At 38.0% G+C, this 12,634-nt stretch overlaps 1 long non-coding RNA gene across 1 annotated transcript in view; it reads right to left on the bottom strand.

Moving 5' to 3' along the window:
- Positions 1–8,968, bottom strand: part of LOC122687861 — a 29,936-nt gene extending 20,968 nt beyond the window's left edge. Inside the window, exon 1 of the long non-coding RNA XR_006339246.1 lies at positions 8,880–8,968. This is a non-coding gene — a long non-coding RNA (uncharacterized LOC122687861). The remainder of the gene's footprint in view (positions 1–8,879) is intronic.
- Positions 8,969–12,634: the final 3,666 nt, after the last annotated feature.

Here is a 12,634-nt window from a genome sequence, read left to right as displayed (position 1 = left end):
AGAGACAAAGAAGGACACTACATAATGATCAAAGGGTCAATCCAAGAAGAAGATATAGCAATTATAAATATATATGCACCCAACATAGGAGCACCTAGAGGGATCGGGTGGAGAGGGAGTTGGGAGGGGGGATAGGGATGGGGAATACATGTAAATCCATGGCTGATTCATGTCAATGTTTGGCAAAAACCACTACAATATTGTAAAGTAATTAGCCTCCAACTAATAAAAATAAATGGAAAATATAATAATAACAACTCTAGACTCACTTTGGTCTTCCATGATAAATACCAATTTGAATATTTTAGAGGTAATTAGCATAAATTTTGATACTGAATTTCTTTTCTTTGAGCATACATTGAAATCAGGCTTATTTTGTTATATTTTTCTTTGTAATAAAAGGAAAAAAGATGCCAAATCCACACAGCTTCACCAATTTTGGGGGAAAAAAAAGTCTCCCTATTTTGTGAATTACTTTCAGCCACAAATGTCTCTTTTTACATTTTTTTTTAAATGATCAAATGTTTCCCCTGAGAGAAAGACAACACTCATACATACAAATGCTCTTCTTCCTTAGGAATTGGCTTCCACAGTTTCATCAACAAAGTGTTTTCTTCTTAAGGAAACCCAAGTCTTGGGCAGAAGTCAAAGAGGATATTTTATTTGGTGTGGACTAAGAAAGTATTTCACTATTGTGTATACATGTCAGCTTCATTCAGTTGGAGCAGAGTTAGACAGGTTCATCTACTTTCCTTTAAATTGTGAAAAGTATAGAGGCTTGGAAAAGGAGGGTTATTGAAATGACCAACAATACCTCTTAACCTACTTGGTTGTAGAAGAAATCTTCCCCTGAAAGCTGGAATACCCAGGGTACCTGAATGTGTGAAGTAGGCCTTTAAAAGTACAGTCTCTGTTCCTTGGGGAGTGAGTTCCTAATATTCCCCAGACATGACTGCACCAGGTTCACTGACCCTCCAAGCTGCAATTGTGATTAGAAAGCTTCACTTAGAAAAAAAAAAAAAAAGCCTGTAAAGACAAAGATAACAATAGATCTTATTTTAAACCAGAATGTTGTGAAGTAATTAGCCTTCAATTAAAATAAATAAATTAATTTCAAAAAATAAGAGAAAATAAACTATAATGATGCCATCATGAAAACACTAATCCTTGATTCAGTTCAGTTCAATCACTCAGTCATGTCTAACTCTTGGCAGCCCCATGGACTGCTTCCCATATCCATCATCAACTCCTGGAGCTTACTCAAACTCATGTCCATCAAGTCAGTAATGCCATCCAACCATCTGATCACTCTGTTGGTTCCTTCTCCTCCTGCCTTCAATTTTCCCCATCATCAGGGTCTTTCCTAGTGACTCAGGTTTTAGCATCAAGTGGCCAAAGTATTGGAGTTTCAGCTTCACCATCGGTCCTTCCAATGAATATTCAAGACTGATTTACTTTAGGATAGACTGGTTGGATCTCTTTGTTGTTTGAGGGGTTCTCAAGAGTCTTCTCCAACACCACAGTTCAAAAGCATCAATTCTTCAGCTCTCAGATTTCTTTATACTCCAACTCTCACATCTTCACATGACTACTGGAAAAAACACAGCTTTGACTAGAAGGACCTTTGTTGGCAAAGTAATGTCTCTGCTTTTTAACAGGCTGTCAAGGTTGATAATAGCTTTTCTTCCAAGGAGCAAGGGTCTTTTAATTTCATGGCTGCAGTCACCATATGCAGTGATTTTGGAGCCCCCAAAATAAACTCTGTCACTGTGTCCATTGTTTACCCATCTATTTGCATGAAGTGATTGGACGGGATGCCATGATATATGTTTTCTGAAAGTTCAGTTTTAAGCCAACTTTTTCACTCTCATCTTTCACTTTCATCAACAGGCTGTTTAGTTCTTCTCCACTTTCTCTCATAAGGGTGATGCAATCTGCATACTTGTGGTTGTTGATATTACTCCCAACAATCTTGATTCCAGCTTGTGTTTCATCCAGCCTGGCACTTCTCATGATGTACTCTGCATATAAGTTAAATTAGTAGGGTGACAATATACAGCCTTGACGTACTCAATTCCTGATTTGGAACCAGTGTGTTGTTCCATGTCCAGTTCTAACTGATGCTTTCAAACCTGCATACAGATTTCTCAAGAGGCAGGTCAGGTGGCCTGGTACTCCCATCACTTTAAGAATTTCCACAGTTTGTTGTGATCTACACAGTCAAAGGCATTGGCATAGTCAGTAAAACAGAAATAGATGTGCTTCTGGAACTCTCTTGCTTTTTCAATGATCCAGCGGATGTTGGCAATTTGATCTCTGGTTCCTCTGCCTTTTCTAAATCCAGTTGAACAACTGGAAGTTCACAGTTCACAATCATTTGAAGTCTTGCTAGGAGAATTTTGATCATTACTTTACTAGCGTGTGAGATGAGTGCAATTGTCAATAAAGCAGAAATAGATGTTTTTTCTGGAACTCTCTTGCTTTTTTGATGATCCAGCAGATGCTGGTAATTTGATCTCTGGTTCCTCTGCCTTCTCTAAAACCAACTTGAACATCTGGAAGTTCACATTTCGCATAATGCTGAAGCCTGGCTTGAAGAATTTTGAGCATTACTTTACTAGTGTGTGAGTTGAGTGCAATTGTGCAGTAGTTTGAGCATTCTTTGCCATTGCCTTTCTTTGGGATTGGAATGAAAACTGACCTTTTCCAGTCCTGTGGCCACTGCTGGGTTTTCCAAATTTGCTGGCATATTGAGTACAGCACTCCCATAGCATCACCTTTTAGGATTTGAAAAGCTCAACTGGAATTCCATCACCTCCATTGGCTCTGTTCGTAGTGATGCTTCCTAAGACCCACTTGACTTCACATTCCAGGATGTCTGTCTCTAGGTGAGTGATCATGCCATCATGATTATCTGAGTCAGGAAGAGCTTTTTTGTGTAGTGCTTCTGTGTATTCCTGCCTCCTCTTCTTAGTATCTTCTGCTTCTGTTAGGTCCATACAATCTCTGTCCTTTACTGAGCCCATCTTTGCATGAAACGTTCCCTTGGTTTCTCGAAGAGATCTCTAGTCTTTCCCATTCTAATGTTTTCCTCTATTTCTTTGCACTGATCATTGAGGAAATCTTTCTTATCTCTCCTTTCTATTCTTTGGAACTCTACATTCAAAGCAATGTATCTTTCCTTTTCTCCTTTGCCTTTGTTCTCTCTTCTTTTCTCAGCTATTTGTAAATCCTCCTCAGAGAATCATTTTGCTTTTTTGCATTTTGTTTTCTTGTGGATGGTCTGATTCACTGCCTCCTGTGTAATGTTATGCACCTATGCCCACAGTTCTTCAGGCACTCTGTCTATCAGACCTAATCCCTTGAATCTATTTGTCATTTTTGCTGTATAATTGTACAGGATTTGACTTAGGTCATACCTGAATGGTCTGGTGGTTTTCCCTACTGTCTTCAATTTAAGTCTGAATTTGGCAATAAAGAGTTCATGATCTGAGCCACAATCAGCTCCCAGTCTTGTTTTTGCTGACTGCATAGAACCTCTCCATCTTCAGCTACAAAGAATATAATCAATCTGATTTTGGTATTGACCATCTGGTGATATCCAAGTGTAGAGTCTTCTCTTGTGTTGTTGGAAGAGGGTGTTTGCTATGACCACTGTGTTCTCTTGGCAAAGCTCTATTAGCCTTTGTGTTGCTTCATTCTGTACCCCAAGGCCAAATTTGCCTGTTACTCCAGGTATCTCTTGACTTCCTACTTTTGCATTCCAGTCTCCTATAGTGAAAAGGACATCTTTTTCGGGTGTTATTTCTAGAAGCTCTTGTAGGTCTTCATCAGTTCAATTCAGTCGCTCAGTCGTGTCCGAGTCTTTGCAACCCAATGAACCACTGCACTCCATGCCTCCCTGTCCATCACCAACAGCCGGAGTTCACCCAAACTCATGTCCGTTGAGTCAGTGATGCCATCCAGCCATCTCATTGTCTATAGTCCCCTTCTCCTCCTGCCTTCAGTCTTTCCCAGCATAAGGCTCTTTTCAAATGAGTCAGCTCTTCACATCAGGTGACCAAAATATTGGAGTTTCAGCTTCAACATCAGTCCTTCAAATGAACACCCAGGACTGATCTCTTTTAGGATGGACTGGTTGGATCTCCTCGCAGTCCAAAGGACTCTCAAGAGTCTTCTCCAACACCACATTTCAAACGTGTCAATTCTTTGGCACTCAGCTTTCTTTTTTTTTTTTTTTTAATTTTTTCAAGTAATGTTATGTACAGTTTTATTGCCAGTATATGCACAACAGTAAGCATAAAACTATAAATACACAATGTAATTAACAGTAGAAAACAAAATTGTTACAGGTAAGGGGGGGTGATGTAGAGAAACTATTTTCCTGCTGCTAGAACAAAAACAAAGGAAGGTAAAAGCCTATGACAAATCATCCATTCAGTACTCTTGTCTTAAATTCTTTACATACATTTCTACATTTTTTTTCAATTAAACAAAGAAAGTACAGATAACTCTGTTAACAATAGCAAATTGCTTCCCTAATAGCCATTTGCCTTTCCAGTCAAATTCACTTTATGTTAAGATTTAAAAAAAAAAAAGTCAAGGTAAGAAATCATTAGTATCCTGGTTCCATAAGATCTAATCTGCCTTTCACCAAAACCAGTAATTTTTGAAAGTTGGCTGCACGTGAAAATAAGAGGTGTAGCAAAAGGTGATTAAAAAATTTGTTAAAAAGTAACAGAAGATCACCCTTTTAGTAGTTTTCCAAAAGACGCTATATAGGCAGCAGCTCAGTTAAAAGTATTAGCCCTGAAGAGGTAGAGAATTTGAGCCCATTACATGAAGATAATAATAGCCTTGGCACCATCTTCTCTCTCATCAGGATCAATGTTTTAGTCCAACTCTCACATACATACATGACCACTGGAAAAACCATAGCCTTAACTAGACAAGCTTTTGTTGACAAAGTAATGTCTCCGCTTTTTAATACGCTGTCTCGGTTGGTCATACCTTTCCTTCTAAGGAGTAACTGTCTTTTAATTTCATGGCTGCAGTCACCATCTGCAGCGATTTTGCAGCCCCCCAAAATAAAGTCTGTCACTGTTTCCACTGTTTCTCCATCTATTTGCCATGAAGTGATGGGACCAGATTCCATGATCTTAGTTTTCTGAATGTTGAGCATTAAACCTTCATAGAGCCATTCAACTTCAGCTTCTTCAGCATGACTGGTCAGGGAATAGACTTGGTGTTTTGTTTTGTTTTGTTTTTTATTGTGATATTGAATCATTTCCTTGGAAACAAACAGAGATCATTGAGACATTTTTTGAGATTGCATCACATACTGCATTTTGGACTCTTGTGGAGTATGATGATTACTCCATTTCATCTAAGCAATTCTTGCCCACAGTAGTAGATATAGTGGTCATCCGAGTTAAATTCACCCATTCCAGTCCTTTTTAGTTCGCTGATTCCTAAAATGTCGATGTTAACTCTTGCCATCTCCTGTTTGACTACTTCAATCTGCCTTGATTCATGGACCTAACATTCCAGGTTCCTATGCAATATTGCTCTCTACAACATAGGACTTTACTTCCATCACCAGTTACGTCCATAACTGGGTGCTGTTTTTGCTTTGGCTCTGTCTCTTCATTCTTTCTGGAGTTATCTCTCCACCAATCTCCAGTAGCATATTGAGCACCTACCAACCCGGTGAGTTCATCTTTCTGTGTCCTATCCATTTGCCTTTTTATACTGTTTATGGGGTTTATACTGTTTATACTGTTTATATTGTTCAAGGCAAGACTACTGAAGTGGTTATTCTTGTTTGTGCATGTCCAATTCAGTTCCTTGAAACAAAACAAGCAATTTTAGCATATGTGCTGCTGAAGCGAGCAGTTCAAACCTGTGTTGTTCAGGTGTCAACTCCTAGAGGAGAACATAGGCAAAACACTCTCCGACATAAATCACAACAGGATCCTCTATGACCCACCTCCCAGAATATTGGAAATAAAAGCAAAAATAAACAAATGGGACCTAATTAAACTTAAAAGCTTTTACACAACAAAGGAAACTATAAGCAAGGTGAAAAGACAGCCCTCAGATTGGGAGAAAATAATAGCAAATGAAGCAACAGACAAAGGATTAATCTCAAAAATATACAAGCAACTCCTGCAGCTCAATTCCAGAAAAATAAATGACTCAATAAAAAAAAAATGGGCCAAAGAACTAAACAGACATTTCTCCAGAGAAGACATACAGATGGCTAACAAACACATGAAAAGATGCTCAACATCACTCATTATTAGAGAAATGCAAATCAAAACCACAATGAGGTACCATTACATCCCAGTCAGAATGGCTGCTATCCAAAAGTCTACAAGCAATAAATGCTGGAGAGGGTGTGGAGAAAAGGGAACCCTCTTACACTGTTGGTGGGAATGCAAACTAGTACAGCCGCTATGGAGAACAGTGTGGAGATTTCTTAAAAAAGTGGAAATAGAGCTGCCATATGACCCAGCAATCCCACTTCTGGGCATGCACAGCGAGAAAACCAGATCTGAAAGAGACATGTGCACCCCAATGTTCATCGCAGCACTGTTTATAATAGCCAGGACATGGAAGCAACCTAGATGCCCATCAGCAGACGAATGGATAAGGAAGCTGTGGTTCATATACACCATGGAATATTACTCAGCCATTAAAGATAATTCATTTGAATCAGTTCTAATGAGATGGATGAAACTGGAGCCCATTATACAGAGTGAAGTAAGCCAGAAAGATAAAGAACATTACAGCATACTTACACATATATATGGAATTTAGAAAGATGGTAATGATAACCCTATATGCAAAACAGAAAGAGACACAAGTGTAGAGAACAGACTTTTGGACTCTGTGGGAGAAGGTGAGGGTGGGATGTTTTGAGAGAACAGCATGAACATTATCTAAAGTGAAACAGATCACCAGCCCAGGTGGGATGCATGAGACAAGTGCCCAGGCCTGGTGCACTGGGAAGACCCAGAGGGATCGGGTGTAGAGGGAGGTGGGAGGGGGGATCGGGATGGGGAATACATGTAGTTCCATGGCTGATTCATGTCAATGTATGACAAAACCCACTGCAATGTTGTGAAGTGGTTGACCTCCAACTAATACAGATAAATGAAAAAATAAATAAATAAATAAAATACTATATGCTGCTGCAAAAAAAAAAAAAAAAAAAAAACAACAAGCAAAAGCAAAAAAAAAAAAAGCACTAGTGTTAAACTATTTAAACATCCCAACTGTTTCTGATGCATTTTCATCATTTGTTTATATCTGTCTCTTCCATTCCCTGTGACCTTCCTAGTTGAAGGGATTCTGGTTCAAATTATTTGCATTATATCTGTGTTTTTCACCTAGATGTTGTAAATTGTAAGCTGTTTTCTTTATTCTTTGCTACGTGTAGACTTAAAAACAATAAATACCCTCTGTCTCCATCATATATTATTAAAATTCAACTTTTAAAATTACATAGCATTAATTTGTTATGTAACCTGCAGCAAGAATCTAAGCTATTTGTTTTCTACACAGAGAAATAATTTCCCTAACATTATTAATTAAATTAATAAATTGATTATTAATAAATTAAATTAAATAATCCATCTCTTTCTTATTAATTTATAATTAACAAGGCTTTAAAAATATCACCTCATTTACTAAAATAACTCAATAAAGTCCATGAGTTTAGAGTTTTAGAAAACTTGATAGGTATAGGGCATTTTTATATAAGCTTTACTTTATGAAAAGAAAAAGTTTTTTTAGAACATAGATAAAGTATAGTTGACACCTGAACAACACAGGTTTGAACTGCATGGATCCATTCATAGGTCGTTTTCTTTTCAATAAATACTACTACAGTCCTACTCTATCCAAAGTTGTTTGACTCTTCAGATGAAGAACTGTATATCTAATGCAAAGTTAAGCCAAATTCTACAACCAGTGGGGTTTATGTCCCTAATCCTACATTGCTCAAGGGTCAAATGTATATGTATGCATCATAATAAAATTTGATATACAGAAAAGTATGAAAAATATACAATATAAATCATCCACTACAGGTAACTACTCCAAGTTTAAAGGCAATTCATTTTCCTTCATATTTTATGTAGTTTATTAAAATGTGTTCATAGAATATATGATGATTTACTACTTATACTGCTCCCCCCCACTTTTTTTTTTTTACCAGCAAGTCAGTCATTCATCAATATCCAGGGGGTATGGTTCTAGGACACCTCTCCACCCTACCCACCAAATGCAGGGGTGATAAATTCCCTTATATAAAATGGTATAGCATAGCACAGCTCTCCCATCAACTCAGAGGTTCTACATCAGTGGATTCACCAAATATGGCTCCTAGATGAATTGCCAAATTCAGGTTCCTCAAATATAAAAGCCTGATGATGTATCAGGATTCTGGGCTTCCCTGGTGTCTCAGATGGTAAAGAATCTGCCTGTAATGCAGAAGACCTGGATTCAATCCCTGGGTCAGGAAGATCCCATGGAGAAGGGAATAGCAACCCATTCAAGTATTCTTGCTTGGAGAATCCCATGGTCAGAGTAACCTGTCAGGCTATAGTTCACAGAGTTGCAAAGAGTTGGATACTAACTACTAACACTACTATTACTACAATATCAGAATTTTATATACCATGTAAGATTATTTCCAAAATATGTTTCTAATACTCTGTAATGTATCTAATTTCAATATTTTGTCACTTTTTCTAATTAGTAAAATGCTTCCTTGGTGGCTCAGTAGTAAAGAATCCACCTGCAAATACAGGAGACATGAGTTCTATCCCTGGGATAGATTCCAAGGAGAAGGAAATGGTGGGAAGATCCACTGGAGAAGGTAATGGCAACCCATTCCAGTATTCTTGCCTGGAAAATTCCATGGACAGAAGTTGCTAGCTGACCACAGTCCATGGACATGACGTGTGACCAAAAGAGTCGGACATGACATAGAACATGACAAAGAACAACAAATTAGAAAATACTAATCCTATAATAAATTATCTTACTCAAGATTGGTTTAGAATGATCCAGTATTTTTAAGATTAAATACTGAAAAAAAGAAATGTTGAGTAAGACAATAAGTCTACTTTAACATTTTTGCTGTTGTTGTTCAGTCACTAAATTGTGTGTCCAACTCTTTTCAACCCCATGGACAGCAGCATGCCAGTCTTACTTGTCCATCACTATCTCCAAGATTATGCTCAAACTCATGTACATTCAATCAGTGATGCCATCCAACCATCTCATCCTCTGTCACCTCCTTCTCCTCCTGCCCTCAAGCTTTCTCAGCATCAAGGTCTTTTTCAATGAGCTGGGTCTTCACATCAGGTGGCCAACATATTGGAGCTTCAGCATCAGTCCTTCCAATGAATATTCATGGTTAATTTCCTTTAGGATTAATTGGTTTGATCCCCTTGCAGTCCAAGGACTCTTAAGAGTCTTCTCCAGCATTACAATTTGAAAGAATACATTCTTTGACCCTCAGTCTTCCTTATAGTCCAAACTTCTCATCCATACATGACTACTGGAATAAACAAGCAAACAAACAAACAAACAAACATAGCCTTGTACTTATTTTACTGCAAAATTATCTTTTTTACAGCACTGTTCTTTGCAAAATTGTTTGTATTTGTATGCTGCCTCCAGGGTATGTCCTCCCACTCCTCATGAAATCATTCCAATCATCCTTTTATTCTCATTATTTAATATAAACCCCACTTAACAAGATTATGCTATTTAATCTATCAGCCACATTTGCCATAGTTTTTCCTTCCTTGATGAAATTTCTCACATTTGAATTTTCATTCCCCCACTGAATTTCTTCCTGAATGTTCATCCTCAGTTTCATTGCTGGTTTCTCTTCATTGCCTTGACCTCTAAGTGTTGGACAGACACAAGTTCAAGTCCTTGTCAATTTCATCTGGCTATACTTACACGTTTTCCTTTACTTGTTAATTTCATTCATTCTTATACCATTTAACAGTGTTCATATGCAAATTGTTCCCAATGTAACTCTTCACTTTAGTACATTCTGAATTCTAAACTCTCATATTCAATATCAGATTGATGTCTTTACTTGGTAGTGCACTAAACATCTTAGATATAATGTCCAAAACTGAGTTTCTAATACCATTCCCTTTCCTTTCTCAAGTCTGTTCCTCTCAAACTCCTCTGAATCCTATGGTTGCTCCAGGCAAATACCTTGAGTCACTCTTGACTTGGAGGACTTCAGATTGGTGTTTTCTTCCAATTTATCTGACATCCAATTTATTTTACCAGCTAGAATGCTACCCCATGTTTTTATCCATCATCCTTTCAGCTAGGTTCCTTGCTTCCATCCTTTCTCTCTTCAGTCAATTGTAAAGCAGAGTAATTTGTTTAAAGAGTAAATTAGGTTATCTCACTCCCTGGCACAGAATCCTCCAACAGTTGCTTATTTCACCCACTATAGAAATCAGATTTTTTTAATGCTTTTTTCAAAGTTATTTTGAATTGGAATATAATTGCTTTACAATATTGTGTCAATTTCTGCTGTACAACAATGTTAATCAGCTTTAAATAGACATATATCTCCTCCTCTTGAGTTTCCCTCCCAGTTCCCCCCTCCCTCCCATCCCTCTAGGTCATCAGAGAGCACCAAATGAGCTCCCTGTCCTCTACAGCAGTTTCCCACTAGCTATCTATTATACACATGGCGGTGTATACATGTCAATGACACATTCTCAATTTGCCCCACTTTCTCAGATATGCAGATGACACTGTTCTAATGGAAGAAAGCAAAGAGAAACTAAAGAACCTTCTGATGAAGGTGAATGAGGAGAGTGAGAAAGCTGGCTTAATACTCAATATTCAAAAAATTAAGGTCATGGCATCTCATGCCATCGTTTCATGGCAAATAGATGGGGAAAAAGTGGAAACAGTGCTAGATTTTATTTTCTTGGGCTCCAAAATTTCTGCAGACTGTGGCTATAGCCACAAAATTAAAAGCTGTTTGCTCCTTGGATGAAAAGATAATAAATCTAGACAACTTCTTAAAAAGCAGAGACATTACTCTGCTGACAAAGGTCCGTATAATCAAAGCTATTTTTTTTTTTTTTCCAGGAATCATGTAAGGATGTGACAGTTGAACCATAAAGAAGGTTGAGTGCTAAAGAATTGATGACTTCAAATCGTGGGGCTGCAGAAGACTCTTGAGAGTCACTTGGACTGAAAGAACATCAAACCAGTCAATCCTAAAGGAAATCAACACTGAGTATTCATTGGAAAAACTAAGGAAGAAGTTCCAGTGGTTTGGCCCCCTGATATGAAGAACTGATTCATTGGAAAAGACCCTGATGTTGGGAAAGATTGAGGGCAGGAAGAGAAATGGGTGGCAGAGGATGAGATGGCTGAATGGCATTATTGACTCAATGGACAGGAGTTTGAGCAAACTCCAAGAGATGGTGAAAAACAGGGAAGCCTGGCATGCTGCAGTCCATGGGATTGAAAAGAGCCAGACATGTTTAGGGGCTGGTCGACAACTCCTTCTCCTCCTGTGTCCACAAGTCCCTTCTCTATGTCTGTGTCTCTATTTCTGCCCTGCAGACAGGTTCATCAGCACCATTTTTCTAGATTTCATAAATACACAGTAATATATGATGTTTATTTTTCTTTTTCTGATTTACTTCATTCTGTATAACAGGCTCCAGGTTAATCAACATCACTTCAAAAATTTTACAGGGGTCCACAGAACTGGGAATGATTAGGCTGTTTATGGCTTTCTGACTACATTTATCTTAATCCTCCCCCCTGCCTTCATTCCCTTCTTTCTACCCATATATATATATATTTTTAATATTTTGAGGCATGCCAGCTTGTGTGTGTATATTCTAGGCTCCTCCATCCATTGGATAATCCAGGAAAGAATACTGGAGTGGGTTGTCATGCCCTCCCTCAGGGGGATCTTTCCAACCCAGGGATTAAACCCATGTCTCTTATATTTCCGCCATTGGCAAACTAGTTTGCCTTTGGCAAACTAGAGCCACCTGGGAGACCCCATGTTTGCATTTATTCCCTCTGCCTAGATTACCTTTCTTTGACATCTCAATCTTTCACCCCCTGGACACTTTCAAGTGTGAAATGTGAGAACTCTAGAGTTAGGTTATCTGGGCCCAAATTCTGGCCTTGTTGGTATGAGCCATGGCAAAACGTATTCACATAACACCTTACGTTTTGTTTTCAACATCTCTGGAACAAAAATGGACATAGTAACTGCTTCTGGTGTGGCTTTGAGGAGTAAATGTGTGTGTGTAAACTATGCAAATATAAAGGATCTAAATTGTGTAAAAGATCTAGAATCATGTCTGTATTATCATAAATGCCACATCAGCATCAATCGCTAGTACACTGCTTCCCTTCCCTAACTTACATTTTTTCCCCAGATATCATTTATTGTTATACCAAACTTTTAGTTGGTTTGTTCCTTTGTCTTCTCTGTTATTTATCATATGGGAAGAAGCTTTGATCTCTTATCAACCTTTTTATATGTGTTTGTTGACACAAACTGGAGACTCAGTAAAGATTCTCAACAGAGTTGTAAGAGTTT

Source organism: Cervus elaphus, chromosome 32 (genome assembly GCF_910594005.1).
Source record: "Cervus elaphus chromosome 32, mCerEla1.1, whole genome shotgun sequence".
In the NCBI taxonomy this organism is placed as follows: Eukaryota; Metazoa; Chordata; class Mammalia; order Artiodactyla; family Cervidae; genus Cervus; species Cervus elaphus.
The sequence above is the reverse complement of the archived record's forward strand: the minus strand, read 5'-3'. Positions and strand labels throughout refer to the sequence as shown.